At 35.9% G+C, this 25,571-nt stretch overlaps 1 protein-coding gene across 2 annotated transcripts in view; it reads left to right on the top strand.

The window, feature by feature from the left end:
• Positions 1 to 25,571, top strand: part of PTPRU (protein tyrosine phosphatase receptor type U) — a 103,542-nt gene that overhangs the window by 54,984 nt on the left and 22,987 nt on the right. The gene's annotated exons all lie outside the window — the stretch shown is intronic.

The following is a 25,571-nucleotide window of genomic DNA, read 5'->3' as shown; positions in this document are numbered from 1 at the left end:
TTTAGTGCTGTATTTGCCATATATAAGAAGAGTGTGGTGAATCTCAGCGGTTATATGTCAGGAGCTGTTCTAAATTTCTTCATCACATATCTTTTTGTTCTATTTAGTATTGATTTGTACAAAGCATAATATAAAATGCTTATAAAAATTTGAAAGCACAAAAATCCAAATGGTTGTGAATGACGCTGGTGAATTAAAACATTATCTGAAAAAAACAAAAACAAAAAACATCTGGTTGCTCTTCCCTGATATGTCTCCTACCTCCCTCTTAGATGTAAATATTCTACTGAAATTTGTGCTTATAATTTTCTTGCCTTTTGGGGGATAATTTCACCATATATGCATGCATCCCCAAATAATGCATTATATAGCTTTACTCATTTTTGAGCTTTATAAAAATGATATCACACTGTTTTTCAACTCAGCATCATGTTTTTCATGTGGATATTTTGCTGAGGTTTGTTTTTTCTAATGTATAGTTTTCCATTGTATGACTATATCACCATTTATTTATCCATTCTGCCATGCATGGATATTTAATTTGTTTCACCTTTTTTTTTATTACAAATGAATAAAACTGTGAACATTCTTGCATGAGTCCCCAGATGTACGTGCACAGATTCTAGAAATAGAATTGCTGGATTGTGGAGTGTGTGCATGTGCAACTTTTCAACATAGGGCCAAATAGTTTTCCAAGGTGGCCATGCCTCTTTCCATTCTCAGCAATAGTATGTAAGAATTTCATTATTCTCCGACAAAATTAAAATGTGCCAGGCTTTTTAATTTTTGCTGAACTAGTTGGTATAAAATGGTGATTCTCTATAGTCTTAATTTGCATTTCTCTGATTACTAATGAGGTTGAACATATTTTCAAATCATTATCGACCATTTGGGTTTCTTTTTCCTTGAAATGCTTTTTCGTGAAATGGCTGCTCATGTCTTTTGCCTAATTTTCTATAGGGTTTTCTTCTGCATTCTGTGTGGTTTTTAGGAGTTCTTTATATATTTAGGATAATAATCATTTGTCACTTATGAATTGCAAATATTTTCTTCCAATTTGTGGCTTATCTTTCCAGGTTATTTATAGTGTCTTTGGATGAACAGGAGGTTTTTATCTTAATTTGGTCAAGTTCAACAATCTTTCCCTTTATGGTTTTTTTTTGTTGTCAAGTGCATGGGCTGGGAATCGAACCCAGGTCTCCTGCATGGAAGGTGAGCATTCTAACACTGAACCACCCATGCACCCTCCTTTATGTGTTTTTGTGTTTTCTTAAAGAATTTCTTCCTTATCCAAGGTCATAAAATACTTTTCACTTTTTCTAGAACTTTTGATGATTTCCATTTTACATTTGTATCTTTATCCATCTGGAATTGATTTTTGTGGATGGTGTGAGTTAAGGATTTTATTTATTTTACACTGGGATAACCAACTATCCCAGCATCATTTATTATAGGCCATACTTTGACTACTAATTTACAGTGCCACCTTTATCATATTTCACATTTCCTGTATACTTAGTTGTTTCTGAGCTCTCTGTTTTTCATCAGTCAGTTCAGTGACCTTTGTGCCAATAACACACTACTCAATTATTGTAGCTATCTAAATCTTGCCATCTGAACCCCCAAGCCCTCTTCATCAAGGATGCCTTGGTAATTTTTGTACTCGTTCTTTTTCTTATAAATTGTAGAATCAACTTGTCAAGTTCCTTGAAAAACTGTGTTGGGAATTTCGACTGTGCTTGTATTGAACCTATAGATCAATTTGGAGAGAGCTGACGTCTTATGAAATTGTCTTTCCATTCAAGAATATGATGTATCATCCCATATATTTAGGTCTTTAATGTTTTTTTAATACTTTTCTCCATAAAATCTGGTTCATTTTTTGTTAGATATATTCCCAGGTCCCTTTACTGTTCATTGCATTTATAAGTGGTACACTTAAAATATTAAAATTTTCTAACTGTTGCTGTTATTTAGAAATGCAGTTGATTTTTGTACATGTATTGATCTTATATCCATATTCCTTGATAAACTTTCTAATTAATCCTAATTCATCTATAGAATCTTAGTTTTTCTGAGTACTAAGGATCTGTGAATACTTTTAGTCTGTGTAGTCTTTCCCATTTCTTGTCCTTTTTTTCCTTACCTTTTATATGACATTAAAGAAGTGGTTATAGTAGGAATCCTTATCTTGTTTTCTGATTTTAAAGGGAATGTTTCTAACATTTAGACACTGATAATGAAGTTTGCTATAGGTTTTTGGTAGAAATATTTTATCAAGTTAAAGTTCTCTTCTATGTTTAGTTTGCTGAGAAATTTTATTTTAAATGGTCATTAAAGTTACCACATGCTTTTTCTGCACCGGTTGTGATGATCATATTTTTTATCTTTAATGTGTTAATGAGGTGAGTGACATTTTTAGATAAAATCCAACTTGGTCATGATGCATTATATATTTTATGTATTATTGGATTCAGTACACTTATAATATTTTTCAAGATTTTAAAGCCATGCTCTTGTGTGGTTGCCCTGTAATTTTTCTTTCTTTTACTGTCTTATCAGATTTTTGGAATCAAGATTATTTCAGTCTTAAAAATGTGTCATAGACTGTTCTCTCTTTTCCATATTCTAGAAGATTGGAATGAGCTACTCCTTGAAAGTGTCATAGAATTTACCTGTAAAACAATTCTCATTTTGTTGTTTTCTTTAAGGGAAGATTTTAAACTTTTGAATTAAAAGTTTTGAATTTATTTAAAGGCAGGAAGGACCATTCAGCCTTTCTATTTCTGTGTTTTTATTTTTATTGACAAAACAAAAAATATACAAACATGAACATTCTTAATATATGAACATTCCATACTTAGTGTATGATCAGTGGCTCACAGTATCATTACATAGTTGTATATTCATTACCATGATCATTTCTTAGAACATTTGCATCACTCCAGAAAAAAAAAATAAAAAGAACAAAGAAAAAACTCATAAATACCATACCCCTTACCCCTCCCTCTCATTGACCACTAGTATTTGCATCTACCCAACTTATTTTAACATTTGTTCCCTCTATTATTTATTTATTTTTTATCTGTATTTTTTACTCATCTGTCCATACCATAGATAAAAGGAGCATCAGACACAAGGTTTTCATAATCACACAGTCACATTGCAAAATCTTTATCATTATACAGTCATCTTCAAGAGACATGGCTACTGGAAACAGCTCTACAGTTTCAGGGCTTCCTTCTAGCCTCTCTAATACACCTTAAGCTAAAAAGGGGATATCTACATAATGCTTAAGAATAACCTCCAGGATAACCTCTCGACTCTGTTTGAAATCTCTCAGCCACTGACACTTTATTTTGTCTCATTTCTCTCTTTACCTTTCAGTCGAGAAGGTTTTCTCAGTCTCTTGATGCTGAGTCCCAGCTCATTCTACGATTTCTGTCCCATGTTGCTAGGGAGGCTTACACCCCTGGGAGTCATGTCTCATGTAGAGAGGGGGAGGGTAGTGAGTTTGCTTGTTGTGTTGGCTGAGAGAGAGAGGCCACATCTGAGCAACAAAGAGGTTCTCTAGGTGTGACTCTTAGGCCTAATTTTGAGTAGACTTAGCCTATCCTTTGCGGGATAAGTTTCATATGAACAAACCCCAAGATTGAGAGCTCAGCCTATTGATTTGGTTGTCCCCACTGATTAAGGATATCAGGAATTCTTCAAATGGGGAAGTTGAATTTTCCCCCTTTCTTGCTGTTCCCCCAAGGGAACTTTGCAAATGCTTCTTTATTCACTGTTCAAATCACTCTGGGATTGAGCAGGACATCACACTGGACAAACCTACAAAATTTCATGCCCTATTCAAAGTTCCACGTACTTATGGTGTTCAATTAAACTGTCCATATAAGTTAAATTAGGAAGTGCACTAGTCAAAATGTAAATTTTATACCAAATAAACATTTTTTGTTTTAGTCTCACACAGAAGTGGAAATTTAAAAATGTGAATGACCATCTATTTTCAGCATCTTGACATATTGGCATTCCTTTGTTCTTTCTCATGCAAAAACACTTTTTAATTTGTACATTTAGTCACTATCATTGTATACTCTAGGCATTCCTAGATTATATCATCTCAGTCTTTATCATCTATCTTTCCTTCTGGTTTCATTTGTGCCCCCAGCCCCCCTCCCTTATCATGCTCACATTCAGTTTCATTCAGTGTACTTACATTATTGTGCTGTAATCAAGTAGTATTGTGCTATCGATTTCTGAATTTTTACAATTAGTCCTGTTGTACAACCTGTATCCCTTCAGCTCCAATTACCCAATTTTCACCTTATTTCTATCTCCTGATGACCTCTGTTCTTAGCTGATATTCTCCAAGTTCACTCACTAATGTTAGTTCGTATCAGTGATACCATACAGTATTTGTCCTTGTGTTTCTAGCTAATCTCACTCAGCATAATGTCCTCAAGGTCCATCCGTGTTGTTACATGCTTCATGACTTTATTCTGTCTTATAGCTGCATAATATTCCATCATATGTAATACCACAGCTTGGTTAGCCACTCCTCTGTTGATGGATATTTGGGCTGTTTATATCTCTTGACACTTGTAAATAATGCTGCTGTAAACATTGGTGTGCAAATGTCCATTTGTGTTCTTGCCCTCATATCCTCTGAGTAGAGATACTTAGCAATGATATTGCCAGATCATATGGCAGTTCTATACTTAGCTTCCTTATAAACCACCAAACTGCCTTCCACAGCAGTTGTACCATTTTACATTCCCACCACAGTAGATAAGTGTGTCTCTTTCTCCACATCCTCTCCAGTACTTGTCATTTTCTGATTTATTGATAATGGCCATTCTGGTGGGTGTGAGATGATATCTCATTGTGGTTTTGCTTTTCATTTCCCTAATAGCCAGGGAAGCTGAGCATCTTTTCATGTACCTTTTAGCCATTTGTATTTCCTCTTCTGAGAAGTGTCTGTTCATGTCTTTTGCCCATTTTGTAATTGAGTTGCTTGTCTTTTTGCTGTTGAGTTGAACAATCTCTTTATATATTCTGGATACTAGACCCTTATCTGACATGTTATTTCCAAATATTGTCTCCCATTGTATAGGCTGTCTTTTTACTTTCTTTACGAAGTTCTTTGATGCACAAAAGTGTTTAATTTTGAGGTGTTCCCATTTATCTATTTCTTTCTTCAATGCTTGTGCTTTGGGTGTAAGATCTAGGAACTGCCTCCTATTATAAGATTTATAAGATATTTCCCTACATTTTCTTCTAAAAGTTTTATGGTCTTAGATCTAATGTTTAGGTCTGATCCGTTTTGAGTTAATTTTTATGTAAGGTATGAGATATGGATCCTCTTTCATTCTTTTGCATGTGGCTATCCAGTTCTCCAGGGACCATTTGTTGAAGAGACTGTTGTGTCCCAGGTGAGTTGGCTTGACTGCCTTATCAAAGATCAATTGTCTATAGATGAGAAACTCTATATCTGAACACTCTATTGATTCCATTGGTCAGTATATATATCTTGATGCCTGGACCATGCTGTTTGATTGCTGTAGCTTCGTAATATGCCTTAAAGTCAGGTAGTGTGAGACCTCCAACTTCATTTTTCTTTCTCAGGATATTTTTAGCTATTCGGGGCAACCTGCCCTTCTAGATAAATTTGGTTATTGTTTTTTCTGTTTCTGCAAAGTAAGTTTTTGGGATTTTAATTGATATTGCATTGAATCTATAAATCAGTTTAGGTAGAATTGACATCTTAATTATATCTAGTCTTCCAGTCAGTGAACAAAGTATGCCCTTCCATTTGTTTAGGTCTTCTGTGATTTTTTTTTTAGCAATTTCTTTTAGTTTTCTTTGTATAGGTCTTTTGTATCCTTAGTTAAATTTATTCCGAAGCATTTTATTCTTTTGGTTGTAATTGTAAATGGGATTTTTTTCTTGATTTCCCCCTCAGATTTTCTCATTACTAGTGTATAGAAACACTACAGATTTTTGAGTGTTGATCTTGTAACCTGCCACTTTGTTGTACTCATTTACTAGCTCTAGTAGTTTTCCTGTGGATTTTTCTGGGTTTCAACATATAGTATCATATCATCTGTAAACAGTGAGGATTTTACTTCTTCCTTTCCAATTTTGAGGCGTTGTATTTCTTTTTCTTGTCTAATTGCTCTGGCTAGAACTTCCAACACAGTGTTGAATAACAATGGTGATAGTGGACATCTTTGTCTTGTTCCTGATCTTAGGGGGAAATCTTTCAGTTTTTCCCCATTGAGGAGGATAGCTCTGGGTTTTTCATATATTCCCTTTATCATGTTGAAGAAATTTCCTTCTTTTCCTATCCTTTGAAGTATTTTCAACAAGAAAGAATGTTGAATTTTGTCAAATGCCTTTTTTTGCATCAATCAAGATGGTCATTTGGTTTTTCTGCCTTGATTTGTTGACATGGTGTATTACATTAATTGATTTTCTTATGTTGAACCATCCTTGCATACCTGGAATGAATCCTACTTGGTCATGGAGTATAATTCTTTTAATGTGATGCTGGATTCTATTTGCAAGAATTTTGTTGAGGATTTTTGCATCTATATTCTTTACAGACACTGGTCTGTAATTTTCTTTTCTTGTAGTATCTTTGTTTGGCTGTGGTATGAGGGTGATGTTGACTTCATAGAATGAGTTAGGTAGCCTTTCTCCTCTTCAACTTTTTTGAAGAGTTTGAGCAGGATTGATACTAATTGTTTCTTGAATGTTTGGTAGAATTCACATATGAAGCCATCTGATCCTGGACTTTTCTTTTTTGGTAGCTTCTTAATGACTGATTCAGTTTTTTTAGTTGTGATTGGTTTGTTGAGATCATCAATTTCTTCTTGAGTCAGTGTTGGTTGTTCATGCCTTTCTAGGAAGTTTTCCATTTCATCTACATTGTCTTGTTTATTAGCATAAAGGTGTTCATAGTATCTTCTCATTACCTCCTTTATTTCTGTAGGGTCAGTGGTTATATGTCCTCTTCTATTTTTTATTTTATTTATTTGCATCCTCTCTCTTCTTTTTGTTAGCCTTGCTAAGGGTGCATCAGTCTCATTGGTTTTCTCATAGAACCAATCTCTGGTTTTGTTGATTTTCTCAATTGTTTTCATACTCTCAATTTCATTTATTTCTACTCTAATCTTCATTATTTCTTTCCTTTTTCTTGCTTTGGGATTAGTTTGCTGTTCTTTCTCTACTTCTTCCAAGTGATTTTTGCTCTTTCTTCTTTTTTGATATCAACATTTAGGGTAATAAATTTCCCTCTTAGCACTGCCTTTGCTGCATCCCATGAATTTTGATATGTTGTATTTTCATTTTCATTTGCCTTGAGATATTTACTGATTTCTCTTGTAATTTCTTCTTTGATGCACTGGTTGTTTTAGAGTATGCTTTTGAGCCTCCATATATTTGTGAATTTTCTGGCCCTCTGCCTGTTATTGATTTCTAACTTCATTTCTTTATGATCTGAGGAAGTGTTTTGTATGATTTCAGTCTTTTTAAATTTATTGAGACTTGCTTTGTGACCCAGCAAAGCAAGTCTGTCCTTGAGAATGATCCTTGAGCACTTGAGAAAAAAGTATATCCTGCTGATGTGGCATATAATGTTCTATAAGTGTCTGTTAAGTCTAGTTTTTTTATTGTATTATTCAAATTCTCTGATTCTTTATTGATCCTCTGTCTAGATGATCTGTCCATTGATGAGAGCGGGGAATTGAAGTCTCCAACTGTTATGGTAGATGTGTCTATTTCTGTTTTCAGTGTTTGCCTCATGTATTCTGAAGCACTCTGGCTTGATGCATAAATATTTATGATTGTTATGTGTTCTTGTTGAATTGTTCCTTTTATTAATACATAATATCCTTCTGTCTCTTTTAATTGTTTTACATTTGACGTCTGATTTGTTGGCAATTAGTATAGCTACTCCTGCTCTTTTCTGATTGTTTTTTGCAAGAAATATCTTTTCCCAATCTTTCACTTTCAACCTATGTTTGTCCTAGGGTCTAAAATGCATCCCCTGTAGACAGCATATAGATGGATCCTGTTTTTTAATCCATCTTCCAGTCTATGTCTTTTGATTGGGGAGCTTAATTCATTAATATTTAGTGTTATTATTGTAAGGGCAGTACTGTCTTCTATCATTTTGCCTTTTGGATTTTATATGTCAAATCTAATTTTTCGTCTTTTTACCTTTACTAATAGTCTTCTTTTCTACACTCTTCTCCACACCTCTCTGCTGTCTTTTCCTATCTGTCTCTATTGCTCCTTTTAGTATTTGTTGCAGAGCCGGTCTCTTCGTCACAAATTCTCTAAATGATTTTTTGGTCTGAAAGTGTTTTAGTTTCTCCCTCATTTTTGAAGGGCAATTTTGCTGGATATAGAATTCTTGGTTGAAAGTTTTTCTCTTTTAGAATCTTAAATATATCATACCACTGTTCTCGCCTCCATGGTTTCTGCTGAGAAATCTACGCAGAGTCTTATTGGGTTTCTCTTGTATGTGATGGATTGCTTTTCTCTTGCTGCTTTCAAAATTCTCTCTTTCTGTTTGACATCTGACATTCTGACTAGTAAGTGTCTTGCAGTATGTCTGTTTGGATCGATTCTGTTTGGGGTGCACTGCACTTTTTGGATCTGTATTACTTAAGTTTTTCATAAGAGTTGGGAACTTTTCAGTGATAAAAAGCTGTGCTGGCCTCCACGGTTTTGGGAACTCACAGTTCTGGGTGGGTTCACAGCTGGTCCAACTTGTCCAGACTCGTGTATGCTGTGTATCCGGTCACTAATGTGACCCCAGAAGTTGCTCTGTACTCTTCCTGGCTATTTACTAGCTGTTCTGGAGGATGAACTAAATTCTACACCTCACTAAGCCGCCATCTTGGAACTACCTGTTGCTGTCCCTTTCTATTTCTTTTTAAGGCACTTGTAAGTTATATTTGTCTAGGAATTCATTTCACCCAGTTTGTCAGGATTTGAGTCAAGGTTTCCCTGACCCCAAACTCTGGGCGTATTTTCTCTGGGCCTTTGTCTGACACATAAAACATCAGCCACCCAGCAGTACTCATGAAAGTTATTCCAGGTCATGAAAGTTATTCCATGTCATGATGGGGTAGGGAGAGCCTAGGAGGACCACTGGATGACTGCTTTGAAGCTGAGGGCTGCTTCTTACCCTCCTTCCCTCTCTCTCAGATACCCTCCTCAGCAGTGGGCAAGGTGGTCCTTGAGGTTTCTCAAAACCCACAGGGCAATCAGGGCAAGGAGATGAGTAGCCTGTCTTTCCTGGGCCCAGGAGATGGAGGGTCCTCTGGAGGACATCATTGTCCATCATCTTGTCCCCTTCCAGTGGCTTTATTTGAATAACATCATGTGTTGTTCTTAGGCTCAGCTGCAAGCTGACCCAATTTGGTTCTGACTTCCTTCCTCTGCGTATTATAACCAGGTGGGATTTTTTACTTGTCCTCTGCCGTTACAGGTTGATCCCATGCCTACCTGTGGGGCTGTGTCAGGGCTGCCAGCCCTTCAGGATCTCTGGAATGAACTTTTTGATTTCCTGCCACCCTCCCTTGCTCCTTTCTTACCTGGAGAACTCTTTTATGGAGCTGTTAGCATGAAGTCTACAAAGAGCACCCTCTTTTTTGATGTTCTCTTATTTCTTTATTTGACCAGTTATATGTTTAAGAAACAATCCTGAAAACAGAATGAAGTTCCCATATATCATACCCCTCATCCACAAATTTCCCTATTACCAACATTTTACATTAGTGTGGTACTTTTGTTGCAATTAATGAACCAATATTATTAATTATTATAATTATATTATTAGCTGTAGTCCAGAGTTTACATTAGAGTTCACTCATTGTTTTGTACATGTCTATGGTTTAAAAAAAATTTTGTTCTAGTAATGTATATGCAATCTAAGATTTGCCATTTTAACCACTTTCAAGTATACATTTAATTGATGTTAATTACATTCACAATGCTTTGCTGCCACCATCACCATCCATTACCAAAACTTTCCCATCACCCCAAACAGAAACTCTATACCAATTAGGCATTAATTTCCCATTCTCCATCCCCATTTCTGTCCCTCATAACTTGTAATACGTCTGATTTCATAAATTTGCATATTCTGATGATTTCATATAAGTGAAATCACGTAGTAGTTGTCCTTTTTTGCCTACTTTATTTCACTCAGCATATATCTTCAAGGTTGATCCATGTTGTCGCATGTATCAGCACTTCATTCCTTTTCTGGCCTAATAACTTTCCATTGAATGCTTATGTACATTTTGTTTATCTATTCATCTGTATTGTATACTTGGGTTGCTTTCCCATTTTGGCAATTGTGAATGATGTCACTATAAACATTAGTATGGAAATATCTGTTTGAGTCACTGCTTTCAGTTCTATTTGGTATATAGGAATAGGATCGTCAGATCATAAGGTAATTCTATGTTTGATTTTTTTGAGGAACCACCAAACTGTTTTCCATAAAAGCTTAACCAGTTTACCTTTCCCACTAGAAATATATGAGAGTTACTATTTTTCCACATCCTTGTCAACCCTTATTATTTTCTGTTTTTTTAATAGTAGCCCTCCTAGTGGGTGTGAAATGGTATCTCATAGTTCTGATTTGCATTTACCTAGTGGCTAGTGGTGTTGATCATCTTTTTATGTACTTATTGGCCATTTATATATCTTCTTTGGAGAAGATATATTCAATCCTTTGTTCAAAATACAATACAATACTGGCATTTTAATTACCCAGGAAGTTACCATTCCTGGAGGTCTTTATTTCCTAATGCCAATTTAATCTACCACCAAGTGTCCCTCATTCCTTCTAGCATTGCTTGTAGGAATGTCTAGTGGTGATGAATCTCCTGAGCTTTTATTTATCCAGGAATATCTAATCTTTCTTTCATTTTTGAAGGACAGTTTTGCCAGATAAATGTTCCTTGTAGGCAGTCATTTTCTTTCAGCACTTGAAACATCGTGTCCTACTGCCTTCTTCCCTCCATGATTTCTGATGAAAAATTGACACTTAATCTTATTCTTTGCATATGATACGTTGTTTTTCTCTTGGAGCCTTCAGGATTCTCTTTCTGTCTTAGGTATTTGATAGTTTGATTATAATGTGTCTGGGTGTGTATCTCTTTGAATGTATCTTGTTTGGGGTTTGCTGGGATTCTTGGATGTATATATTCATGTCTTTAGTTAAACTTTGGAGATTTTATGATATAATTTCTTCAACTATTCCTTCTGCTCCTTTATCCCTTTCTTCTCCTTTTGGGATTTCCACAGTATACATATTGGTATGCTCTATGGTGTCCCACAGTTTTCTTAGGCTCTGTTCACTTTTGTTTTTTTTCCTTTGCTCCTGACGCTGAATAATTTCAATTATCATTGTATTTGAGTTCAGTGACTCTTCTGCCAGTTCCAATCTGATCTTGAATCCCTCTAGGTAATTTTCAAATTTCAGTTATTGTGGTCTTCAACTCCAGTGTTTGTATTAGTTTCCTTTTTATAATTTCTGTCTCTTTACTGAATATCTAATTTTCTTCATTTTTTCTGGTATCTAGTAGTTCTTTGACTGTGTTTTCGTTTAGTTCTTTGAGCAGTTTTAGATAGCCTTTTTTTAATATGTCCAAAGTCATATTTGTTGATGGCTTCTGTGGTTTTACCTTAAGCAAGTTTTACTATGAGCAAGATCTAGGCTCAGAAAAGATGGAGTACACATCTCTTATACAGGAGGGCTAAACTGTGAAAGGTGATTTTTGCATTGTTTTTTTTCTTTTTGGAAATAAAAGCTTATTGGCATACAGCACACCTTTTTTTTTTCATATTCATTTGCTAAATCCTATCTTTTCTGTTATATTCCTTCTCTTTAAATAACATATATACATAAAAGCAATGAATTTCAAAGTACATTGCAACACTTAGTTGTAGAACAGATTTCAGAGTTTGGTATGGGTTACAATTCAGTCTGTTTCTGTTAGCTCCTGGTACTCAACAAAATCTCTGTCATCTCACTATATGGATACAGACTTAAGGAACAGATGGTGCATGGACTAAATCCCAGAGTTAATGCTTTAAAATATTAAAATGCAGAGTGTGCAAAAAAGATTATAAGACAAATAAACCAGAAATGATGGCCCATCCAAAGTAACAAGATAAAAATGCGGAAGCCATCAACAAAGAAGACTGGACTTCAGAAAATACAAGAAAAGACGTAAAAGCTTGTCCTTGTGCTCAAGGAAATAAAGGAAAACACAGAGAAAGAACAAAAGAATATCAGGAAAAGAATGAATGAACAATATGAGACTCTCCATCCCCAGGAGTCAAGTCCCATGTTGCCAGGGAGATCTACACCTGTGGGAGTCATGTCCCATGTAGGCAGTGAGTTCACCTGCTGAGTTGGCTTAGAGAGAGAGGCCACATTTGAACAACAAAAGAGGTTCTCTGGGGATGACTCATAATTATCAGTAGGCTTAGCTTCTCCTTTGTAGAAATAAGTTTCATAGGGGTGAGCCCCAAGATTGAGGGCTCAGCCTAATGAACTGGTTGTCCCCACTGCTTGAGAGAATATTAGGAATTCCCCAGATGGGGAAGTTTAATATTTCCTCCTTCCTCCCCAATTCCCCAAGGGGACCTTGCAAATACATTTTTGTTCTCTGCCCAGATTACTCTGGGATGTAATGGAGCATCACACTAACCTGTACAGCCTAACAAGATCTCACGCCTTATTCAAGATTCCATGTAATTATGGCCACCACCTCTTCTTGATAAAACACTCAGGAGAACTGGGAATAGAAAGAAACTTTGTCAACAACATTATACATAGTGGTGCAAGACCATAAGCCTTCCCTCTAAGATCAGGAACAAGACAAGGATGCCCACTGTCACCACGGTGAGTCAACACTGCACTGGAAGTTCTAGCCAGAGCAGTCAAGCAAGAGAAAGAAATAAAAGCATCTAAATTTGAATTTGAAGAAGTAAAACTTTCCCTATTTGCAGATGAGATGATCCTATATAGAGAAAATCATTTAAAATCTACAACAAAGCTGCTAGAGCTAATAAAATTTAGCATAATTGTAAAGTACAAGATCAACGTGCTTTCTATACACTAGTAATGAACAGTCTGAAGAGGAAATGAAAAAAATTCCTTTACTGTAGTAACTAAGAGAATCAAATATCTAGGAATATATTAACCAAGGAAAATAAAGTTCTTATACATGGGAAATTACAAACCATTGCTGAAGGAAATCAAAGAAGAATTAAGTAAATAGGACATTCCCTGTTCATGGATGGGAATATTAAATATTGTTAGGATGTCAAATCTATCCAAATTGACTTATGGATTCAACACAGTCTCAGTAAAAAGTCCAACAACCTTTGTAGAAATGGAAAAGTCAATCTTCAAATTTATATGGAAGGCTTAGGGGTCCCGAATAGCCAAAATCATCTTGAAAAAGAAGAATGAAGTTGGAGGACTCAAATGTCCTGATTTTAAAATTTATTACAGAGCTACAATAATTAAAACAGCATGGTACTGGCAGAAGGACTGATACATAAGCCAATGAAATTGATTTGAGAGTTCAGAAATAAATCCTCACATCTTTGGCCAGTTGATTTTTGATAAGTGTGCCTAGTCCACTAAATGAGGGAAAGAATAATCTCTTCAACAAATGGTGTTGGGAAAACTTGATATCTGTATGCAAAACAATGAAGGTGGATCCCTATCATACCATATATAAAATTAACTTGGAATGGATCAGAGATCTAAATATTAAACTAAAACTCTAAACCCCTTACAAGAAAACCTAGGGAAGCATCTTTAGGACCTCATGTTAGGCATTGGTTCCTTAGATTTTACACCAAAAACATGGCAAGAAAAGAAAAAAAAAACATGATAAATGGAACTTCATCAAGATGAAAAACTTTTACGTATCATGATTTCTTCTTGAAAGTAAAAAGAAAATCTACATAATGGGAAAAATGTTTGGAAACCATATATTCAATAAGGCTTTAATAACCAGGTTATAAAGAAACCCTACAATTCAACGAGAAAACAACTCAGTTAATAAATGGGCAAAACACTGGGGTGGATATTTCCCCAAAGAAGATAATAAATGACCAAAAGACATAAATGAATAGAGTCTCAAAATCATTAGATATTAACAAAATGAAAATCAAAACTAGAATGCGATCCCATTTCACACACACTAGCATGGGCACTGTTAATAAAATGGAAAATAATAAGTGCTTATTTAATAAGCACGAGGAGAATTAGGAACACTTATTCATTGTTGGTGGGAATGTAAAATGGTGCAGCTGCTGTGGAAAACAGTTTGATGGTTCCTCAGATGGTTAAAAGTACAGAATTACCATATGTCCTGTTATTCCCATTTCTAGGTATATACCCTAAAGAATTGAAAGCAGGAAATTTGTATTACACAAATAAACATTGCTTTGAGGAATATTTAAAATTTTAAGCTTGCATCAGAAAAAAAGAAAGGCTTAATTTCAATGATCACAGCTTTCACTTTAAGTAACAAAATAAACAAACAAAAAGAACAGCAAGTTAAACCCCAAGTAAGAATGAAGGAAAAATGTAAGAGCAGAAGTAAATGAAATAGAATATGGATAGACAATGGAGAAAATCAAAGAAATAAAAGCAGATTTTTTGAAAAGGCCAGTAAAATTGATAAATTCATAGCAAGAATAACGAGGGAAAAAAAGAGAGACATGCAGATTGATAACGTCAAGAATGAAAAGGGGATATTATTATAGATCCTACAGGCACCAGAACGTATAATAAGGGAATACTATAATAATTTTTTTAATTTAATAATTTAAATGAAATAGACATTTCTTGAAAGACATTAATTACCAAGTTGGGGGCAAAAAAGAACAGAAAATCTGAAACGCCCTATACCTATTAAAGAAATCAAATTTCTAATTAAAGCTTTCTCATAACTCAAGACTTCACTGATGAATTCATTCAAACGTTTAAGGATGATATAGTTCCAAATGAACAAAATTCTTTGAGCAAATAAAGGAAGAAGGAATACTTCCCACCATTTTATGAAGCTAGTATTATGTTAATTCATTTTTTAAAATTTAACTTACTTTGTATTATTAAACCAAAACAACATACAAGCATGAACATTCTTAACATGCAAATATTCCGTGTATGTTGTACAATCAACGGCTCACAGCATCATCACATGATATGTTCATCACCATCATCTTTTTTTTAGAACATTTGCATCACTCCAGAAAAAGAAATAAAAAGAAAAAAGAAAAAACTCACACATACCATACCCCTTACCCCTCCCTCTCATTGACCACTAGTATTTCCAACTACTCAATTGATTTTAACCTTTGTTCCCTCTATTTGTTTTTTCTATACCCCTTACCAGTCCCTTTCATTTTCACTAGTATTTCAATCTACTCAATTTATTTTAACATTTCTTCCCCCTATTATTCATTTATTTTTAATCCATATTTTTATTCATCTGTCAATATTATAGATAAAAGGAGCACCATGCACAATATTTTCACAATCACACAGTTACATTGTGAAAGCTATATCATTATACAATCATCTTCAAGAAACATGGCTACTGGAACACAGCTCTACAGTTTCAGGCAACTCCCTCTAGCCTCTCTAATACACCTTAAACTAAAAAGGGGATTCTATGAAATACTTAAGAATAACCTCCAGGATCATCTCTCGACTCGGTTTGAAATCTCTCAGCCACTGACACTTTATTTTGTCTTATTTCTTTCTTCCCCCTTTAGGTCGAGAAGTTTTTCTCAATCCCTTGATGCTGAGTCCCAGCTCATTCTAGGATTTCTGTCCCACGTTCCTAGGGAGGTTAACACCCTTGGGAGTCATGTCCCGTGTAGACAGGGGGAGGGCAATGAGTTTGCTTGCCGTGTTGGCTGAGAGAGGGATAGGCCAAATCTGAGCAACAAAAGAGGTTCTCTGAGGGTGACTTTTAGGCTTAATTTTAAGTAGGCTTAGTCTATCCTTTGTGGGGATAAGTTTCATATGAAGAAACCCCAAGATTAAGGGCTTGGTCTATTGATTTGGTTGTCCCCACTGCTTACGAGAATATCAGGGATTCTCCAAATGGGGAAGTTTAATTTTCTCCCTTTCTCGCCATTCCCTCAAGGGGACTTCGTAAATATTTTTTTATTCACTGTTAAGTCACTCTGGGATTTATTGGGGCATTACTCTGGACAAACCTACAGTCTCATGCCCTATTCAAGGTTCCATGTACTTATGGCGTTCAATTAACCTGACTATATAAGTTATATTAGGAAATGCAGTAGTCAAAATATAAACTTTGTACCAAATATATTTTTTGCTTTTGTCTCACACATAAGTTAAAGTTTTAAAATATGAATGACCGTCTATTTCAACACCCTGCAGTATTGACATTCCTTTGTTCTTCCTCATGCAAAAGCATTTTTAAATTTTTTTTTTTTAGGCATTCCTAGATTATATCATCTCATTCTTTATTGTCCATCTTTCCTTCTGGTTTCATTTGTGCCCCCAACCCTCCTCCCTTATCGTTCTCACATTCAGCTTCATTCAGCGTACTAACGTTAGTGTGCTACAATTAGGTAGCATTGTACTATCCATTTCTGATTTTTTACAATCAGTCCTATAGCACAATCTGTATCCCTTCAGCTCCTATTACCCAAAATCTACCCTATTTCTATCTCTTGATGGCCTGTGTTCTTAACTGAAATTTTCGAAGTTCATTCATTAATGTTAGTTCATATCAGTGAGATCATACAGTATATATCCTTTTGTTTATGGCTAATCTCATTCAGCATAATATCCTCAAAGTCCTTCCATGTTGTTACATGGACTTTATTTTGTATTACAGCTATGTAATATTCCACCATATGTATATACCACAGCTTGGTATATACATCAACACACTCGTCTGTTGATGGACATTTGGGCTCTTTCCATCTCTTGACAATTGTAAATAATGCTGCTATAAATATTGGTGTGCAAATGTCCATTTGTGTTCTTGCCCACATATCATTTGAGTAGATACTTAGCAATGGTATTGCCAGATCATATGGCAATTCTATACTTAGCTTCCTAACGAACTGCCAAACTGCCTTCCACAGCAGTTGTACCATTTTACATTCCCACCAACAGTGGATAAGTGGGCCTCTTTCTCCACAGCCTGTCCAGCACTTGTTGTTTTCTGTTTTATTGATAATGACCATTCTGGTGGGTGTGAGATGATATCTCATTGTGGTTTTGCTTTTCATTTCCCTAATAGCCAGGGAAGTTGAGCATCTTTTCATGTGCCTTTTAGCCATTTGTATTTCCTCTTCTGAGAAGCATCTGTTCATGTCTTTTGCCCATTTTGTGATTGGGTTGTTTGTCTTTTTGCTGTTGAGTTGAACAATCTCTTTATATTTTCTGGATACTAGACCCTTATCTGACATGTTATTTCCAAATACTGTCTCCCATTGTGTAGGCTGTCTTTTTACTTTCTTGGTGAAGTTCTTTGATGCACAAAAGTGTTTAATTTGAGGAGTTTCCATTTCTCTTTCTTTCTTTCACGCTTGTGCTTTAGGTGTAAGATCTAGAAAACCTCCTCCTTTTATAAGATTTATAAGATTATTTCCCTACGTTTTCTTCTAAAAGTTCTGTGGTCTTAGATCTAATGTTTAGGTCTGATCCATTTTGAGTTAATTTTTTGTGTAGGGTGTGAGATATGGATCCTCTTTCATTCTTTATCAGGTGGCTATCCAGTTCTCCAGGGACCATTTATTGAAGAGACTGTTCTGTCCCAGGTGAGTTGGCTTGACTGCCTTATCAAAGATCAGTTGTCCATAGATGAGAAGCTCTGTATCTGAACACTCTATTGATTCCATTGGTCAGTATATCTATCTTGATGCCAGACTGTTTGAACACTGTAGCTTTGTAATATGCCTTAAAGTCAGGTAGTGTGAGACCTCTGACTTCATTTTTCTTTCTCAGGATAGTTTTAGCTATTTGGGGCACCATGCCCTTCTAGATAAATTTGGTTATTGGTTTTCTTCTTTCTGCGAAGTAAGTTTTTGGGATTTTAATTGGTATTGCATTGAATCTATAAATCAGTTTAGGTAGAATTGACATCTTAATTATATTTAGGCTTCCAAATCATGAACGTGGTATGCCTTTCCATTTGTTTAGGTCTTCTGTGATACATATATATATATATTTAGCAATTTCTTGTAGTTTTCTTTGTATAGATCTTTTGTACCCTTAGTTAAATTTATTCCTAAGTATTTAATTCTTTTGGCTGCAATTGTAAATGGAATTTTTTTCTTGATTCCCCCCTCAGATTACTCATTACTAGTGAATAGAAACACTACAGATTTTTGAGTGGTGATCTTGTAACCTGCCACTTCGTTGTACTCATTTATTAGCTCTAGTAGTCTTCCTATGGATTTTTCTGGGTTTTTGACATGTGGTATCATATCATCTGCAAACAGTGAGAGTTTTACTTCTTCCTTTCCAATTTTGATGCTTTGTATTTTTTTTTCTTGTCTAGTTGCTCTGGCTAGAACTTCCAACACAATGTTGAATAACAGTTGTGACAGTGGACATCCTTGTCTTGTTTCTGATCTTATGGGGAAAGTTTTCAGTTTTCCTCATTGAGGATGATGTTCGCTGTGGGTTTTTCCATATATTCCCTTTATCATGTTGAGGAAGTTCCCTTCTATTCCTATCCTTTGAAGTGTTTTCAACAAGAAAGGATATTGAATTTTATCAAATGCCTTTTCTGCATCAATCAAGATGATCATGTGGTTTTTCTGCTTTGATTTGTTGATATGGTGTATTACATTAATTTATTTTCTTATGTTGAACCATCCTTGCATACTGGGATGAATCTTACTGGTCATGGAATATAATTCTTTTAATGTGATGCTGGATTCTATTTGCAAGAATTTTGTTGAGGATTTTTGCATATATATTCTTTAGAGACACTGGTCTGTAATTTTCTTTTCTTGTAGTATCTTTGTTTGGCTGTGGTATGAGGGTGATGCTGACTTCATAAAATGAGTTAGGTAGCCTTCCCTCCTCTTCAACTTTTTTGAAGAGTTTGAGCAGGATTGATACTAATTCTTTCTTGAATGTTTGGTAGAATTCACATATGAAGCCATCTGATCCTAGACTTTTCTTTTTTGGGAGCCTCTTAATGACTGATTCAATTTTTTTACTTTTGTTTGGTTTGTTGAGTTTGTCTGTTTCTTCTTGAGTCAATGTTGGTTGTTCATGCCTTTCTAGAAAGTTGTCCATTTCATTTACATTGTCTAGTTTATTAGCATAAAGTTGTTTATAGTATCTCTCATTATCTCCTTTATTTCTGTGGGGTCAGTGGTTATGTCTCCTTTTCCATTTTTTATCTTATTTATTTGCATCTTCTCTCTTCTTCTTTTTGTCAACCTTGCTATGGGGCTGTTCTAGTTTGCTAGCTGCTGGCATGCAATATACAAGAAACGGAATGGCTTTTAAAAAGGGGAATTTAATAAGTTGCTAGTTTGTAGTTCTAAGACCGAGAAAATGTTCCAATTAAAACAAGTCTATAGAAATGTCCAATCTAAGGCATCCAGGGGAAAAATACCTTGGTTCAAGAAGGCCAAAGAAGTTCAGGGTTTCTCTCTCAAGTGAGAAGGCACATGGTGAAAAGGGTCAGGGTTTCTCCCTCATCTGGAAAGGTATGTGGCAAACACGGTATCATCTGCTCACTTTCTCTCCTGGTTTTCTTTCATGAAGCTCCATGGGAGGCATTTTCCTTTTTCATTTCCAAAGGTTGCATGTGGGTGGACTCTCTGCTTCTTGTAGCTATGTTGTTCTGTTCTCTCCGGATCTCCCGCTTTCTCCAAATGTTTCCTCTTTTATAGTATTCCAGTAAACTAATCAAGATCCACCCAAATGGGTGGAGACATGTCTCCACCTAATCCAGTTTAACAACCACTCTTTTTTAAAATTTTTTAATTAAAAAAAATCACAACAAACAAATACAAACATTCTTAACTTATGATCATTCCTTTTTACATATATAATCAGTAATTCACAATATCATCACATAGTTGCATATCCATCATCATGATCATTTCTTAGAACATTTGCGTCAATTCAGAAAAAGAAATGGACAACAGAAAAAAATTCATACGTACTATTCCCTTACTTACCCCTCCCATTCATTCATCACTAGCGTTTCAATCTAAATTTATTGTAACATTTGTTCTCCCTGTTATTTATTTTTATTCCTTATGTTTTACTTGTGTGTTAATAAGGTAGATAAAAGGAGCATCAGACACAAGGTTTTCACAATCACACAGTCACATTGTAAAAGCTGTATCATTATACCATCATCTTCAGGAAACATGGCTACTGGAGCACAGCTTTACATTTTCAGGCAGTTCCCTCCAGCCTCTCCATTACATCTTGACCAACAAGGTGATATCTATTTAGTGCATAAGAATAACCTCCAGGATAACCTCTCAACTCTGTTTGGAATCTCTTAGCCATTGACACTTTGTTTTGTCTCATTTCACTCTTCCCTCTTTTGGTCGAGAAGGTTTTCTCAATCCCTTGATGCTGAGTCTCAGCTCATTCTAGGATTTCTGTCCCACGTTGCCAGGAAGTTCCACACCCCTGGGAGTCATGTCCCATGTAGACAGGGGGAGGGCAGTGAGTTTGCTTGTTGTGTTGGCTGGAGAGAGAGACCACATCTGAGCAACAAAAGAGGTTCTCTTGGAGGTGACTCTTAGGCCTAATTTTAAGTAGGCTTGACCTGTCCTTTGTGGGATTAAGTTTCATATTAACAAACCCCAAGATTAGGGGCTCTGCCTATTGCTTTGATTGTCTCCACTGCTTGTGAGAATATCAAGAATTCAAGTTGGGGAAGTTGAATTTCCCCCTTTCTCACCATTCTGCGAAGGGGACTTTGCAAATACTTCTTTATTCACTGTTCAGATACTCTGGGATTTATTGGGGCATGACTCTGGACTAACCAACAAAATTTCATGCCCTACTCAAGGTTCCATATACTTATGGTGTTCAATTAAGCTGTCCACATAAGTTATATTAGGAAATGCACTAGTCAAAATATAAATTTTGTACCAAATAAACATTTTTTGCTTTAGTCTCACAGATAAGTTAAAATTTTTAAATATTAATTACCATCTGTTTTCAACACCCTGCAGTAATGATATTCCTTTGTTCTTCCTCAAGCAAAAACATTTTTTAAATTTGTACATTTAGACATTATTTTACACTCTAGGCATTCCTAGATTATACCATCTCAGTCTTTATCATCTATCTTTCTGATTTCCTCTGTACCCCCAGCCCTCCTCCCTCTTTCATTCTCACATTCAGCTTCATTCAGCTTAACAACCACTCTTGATTGAATCACATCTCCAGGGAGATGATCTAATTACAGATTCAAACATACAGTGCTGAATAGGGATTAGAAGAAACAGCTGGGTTTATAAAATGGGGATTAGGATTAAAACATGGCTTTTCTAGGGTATATACGTCTTTTCAAAGTGGCACACGGTCCATCAATCTTATTGACTTTCTCATAGAACCAAATTCTGACTGTGTTGATTTTCTCAATTGTTTTCAATTTCATTTATTTCTGCTCTAATCTTTGTTATTTCTTTCCTTTTGCTTGCTTTGGGATTAGTTTACTATTCTTTCTCTAGTTCTTCCAAGTGAACAGTTAATTCCTCGATTTTTGTGCTTTCTTCTTTTTTGATATCAACATTTAGGGCAATAAAATTTCCTCTTAGCACTGCCTTTGCTGTATCCTGTAAATTTTGATGTGTTGTGTTTTCATTTTCATTTGTCTCGAAATATTTACTGATTTCTCTTGTAATTTCTTCCTTGACACACTGGTTGTTTAAGAGTGTGTTGCTGAGCCCCCATGTATTTGTGAATTTTCTGGCCCTCTGCCTGTTATTGATTTCCAACTTCATTTCTTTATGATCTGAAAAAGTGTTTTGTATGATTTCAGTCTTTTAAAATTTATTGAGACTTGCTTTGTGACCCAGCATATGGTCTGTCCTTGAGAATGATCCATGGGCACTTGAGAAAAAGGTATATTCTGCTGTTGTGGGGTGTAATGTTCTATAAATGTCTGTTAAGTCTAGTTTTTTTAATTGTATTATTCAAATTCTCTGTTTCTTTATTGATCCTCTGTCTAGATGATCTGTCCATTGATGAGAGCAGAGAATTGAAGTCTCCAACTGTTATGGGAGATGTGTCTATTTCTCTTTTCAGTGTTTGCCTCATGTATTTTGGAGCACTCTGTCTTGGTGCATAAATATTTATGATTGTTATGTCTTCTTGTTGAATTGTTTCTTTCATTAATACATAGTGTCCTTCTTTGTCTATTTAATTGTTTTACATTTGAAGTCTCATTTGTTGGCAATTAGTATAGCTACTCCTGCTCCTTTCTGATTTTTATTTGCAGGAAATATCTTTTCCCAACCTTTCACTTTCAACCTATGTTTGTCCTTGGATCTAAAATGCATCTCCTGTAGACAGCATATAGATGGGACCTGTTTTTAAATCTATTCTGCCAGTCTATGTCTTTTGATTGGGGAGTTTAATCCATTAATATTTAGTGTTATTATTGTAAGGGCAGTACTGTCTTCTACAATTTTGCCTTTTGGATTTTATATGTCATATCTAATTTTTCTTCTTTTTACCTTTACTGATAGTCTTCATTTCTACACTCTTCTCCACATCTCTTTTTGCTGTGTTTTCCTGTCTGTCTCTGTTGCTCCCTTTAGTATTTGTTGCAGAGCTGGCCTCTTGGTCAGAAATTCTCTCAGTAATTTCTTGCCTGAAAATGTTTTAATTTCCCCCTCATTTTTGAAGGACAGTTTTGCTGGATATAATATTCTTGGTTGTCAGTTTTTCTCTTCCAGTATATTAAAGATATCACACCACTATCTTCTTGCCTCCATGGTTTCTGCCAAGAAATCTACACATTGTTTTATTGTGCTTCCCTTGTATGTGATGGATTGCTTTTCTCTCGCTGCTTTCAAAATTCTCTCTTTCTCTTTGTCATTTGACATTCTGATTAGTAAGTACCTTGGAGTACGTCTATTTGGATATAATCTGTTTGGGGTACACTGCACTTCTTGGATCTGTAAGTTTAAGTCTTTCACAATAGTTGGGCAATTTTCATAAATAATTTCCTCCATTGATTTTTCTTCTTCCTTTTCCTTTTTCTTCTCTTTCTTGGACACCTACAACATATATATTCTTGTGCTCATGTTGCCATTCAATTCCCTGAGTCCCTGTTCATATTTTTCCATTCTTTTCCCTATATTTTCTTTTGCTTGTTGGATTTCAGATGTCTCATCCTCCAGTTCATTAATCCTATCTTCTACCTCTTGAAATCTAACATTGTAGGCTTCCATTGTTTTTTCATCTCTTCTCCTATGCCTTTCATTCCCATAAGTTCTGTGATTTGTTTTTTTCAGACTTTCGATTTCTTCTTTTTGTTCATTCCTTGCCTTCTTTATATCCTACCTCAATTCATTGATTTTTTTTTTGATGAGATTTCTGTGTCTGTTTGAACATCCTGAATTAATTGTTTGAACACCTGTATCTTAATTGAATTGTTGGTTTGTTCCTTTGACTGGGCCATATCTTCACCTTTCCTAGTATGATACATTATTTTTTGCTGGTGTCTAGACATTTAATTTCCTTAATTAGTTTATTCTGGAGATTGAGTTCACTTTTTTTTTACCTAGGATTTTCTTGTTGGATGACTTTGTTGTCTGTCTGTTCTTTGACATTCAGTTCAGCTTATTCTGAACCTCTAGCTTAGGTTTTGTTTAACAGATCAGAATTTTTCAATTCTTGTTTCTTGCTCTGCCTATATGGTGCCTTTATTTTTACCCCTTAGGAGGGTTTACTTAGGTATTATAGACCCCAGCCAGAGTTTCTCAGACAATACTGGTGTCTTCTCAGGAGGAAGGAGTCACCTGGCTCAGTTTTCCCCAAGCATGAGACCCAGCAAGTTGAAAGGCTTTCCTATGAAGCCTCTAGACTCTGCATGTTTCCTGTCCTGCCCAGTATGTGACACTTGACTGCCTGCGGGTCCCACCAGCATAAGGTGATGTGGTATCTTTAACTTCAGCAGACTCTCCCTGCTGGGGCATGGTGGAGACAGAGGAGAGGTTGTAGGCTAGCTTTAATTGCTTCAGTTTTCCAGACCCTCAGGTCTGAATTCCTTGAGGGAAGGATTCCACCTGAGCTGGGCCCCATTCCTCTCCTAGGGAAGGCACAGCCTCCAGGGAATTAATTCCTTTCACCTGTCCAGCTTATTTGCCTCTCAGACAAGCTTAATTCCTCCTTTACCTGGGGCAGTTGGAGCCTGGAAGCCTGCAATTGTTTGCCAAGAGTAGTTAAGCTGTGGAAACAGAGCCACAAAAAAAAGAAAAGAAAAAAAAATCCTTTTCAGTGCAGGACTCCTGTTCCTCAGGTTTGCCAATCAAGAGCTTGGTATGTTGCTCTGTGTATCTCCAGGTCCTATGTGCCCCCTCCTTTCCTTTAGGGCTTAGACTCGTTCAAGTATTTTGTGCTGTTTGATCTGAAAAGAACTGTTTTTTTGTTTTTTATTTTTTTTTCTTTTTCCATCAGCCCTGTCCCCTCTGTGCAGGGGCAAAACCCAGCAATCTCCCCTTTTACTCGAGGTTCAGCTGAGCTGGGGGCCTATTTTTAGGAGTCAGAATTTGTTAATTAATTCCACAATTGGAGCTTGGTTGTGCCCAGCCCCTGCTGCTGGTAAAGTCCCTTTCCTTTCCCCTCTGGGAAGCAGCCTGTGGGGGAGGGGCGCCGCATCTTGGGGAACTCACGGTTCTGGGTGGGTCATAGCCAGTCTGGCTGGTCCAGACTGGGGTACACTGTGTGTCCGGTCACTGACGTGGCCCCAGCCATTGTTCTGTGCTGTTCCTGGTTATTTACTAGCTGCTCTGGAGGAGAAACCAAATCCCACACCTCCCTAAGCCGCTGTCTTGGACCACCCTCTCCAAGTATGTTACCTATGTTGATTCTTAAAGCACAGACAAAAAAACTGCAAGTAAAAGGAAACTACCGATTAATATCCCTATGAACACAGACACAAAATTTACTAAGAAAATATTAGCAGGGCAGTGTGACAGTGGCTCAGTAGCAGAATTCTCATCTGCCATGCTGGAGACCCAGATTTGATTCCCGGTGCCTGCCCTTGCAAAAAAAAAAAAAAATTGCTATAATTCACCAAGGTGATAGACTAAAGGAAAAAACATGACTGCCTCACTAGATAGAGAAAACATCTGAAAATTTAAGCACCCATTTATGATTAGAAACAAAAATTCCAGCAAACCAGGACTTCCTCAATCTCATAAAAGACATCTACAAAAACATATAGTTAATATCCTATTTAATAGTGAAAGACTGAATGCTTTCCCCCTAAGATTGGGAACAAGGCTAGGTTGTTTGC

This window comes from Tamandua tetradactyla, chromosome 2, assembly GCF_023851605.1.
Source record: "Tamandua tetradactyla isolate mTamTet1 chromosome 2, mTamTet1.pri, whole genome shotgun sequence".
Classification (NCBI taxonomy): domain Eukaryota; kingdom Metazoa; phylum Chordata; class Mammalia; order Pilosa; family Myrmecophagidae; genus Tamandua; species Tamandua tetradactyla.
The sequence above is the reverse complement of the archived record's forward strand: the minus strand, read 5'-3'. Positions and strand labels throughout refer to the sequence as shown.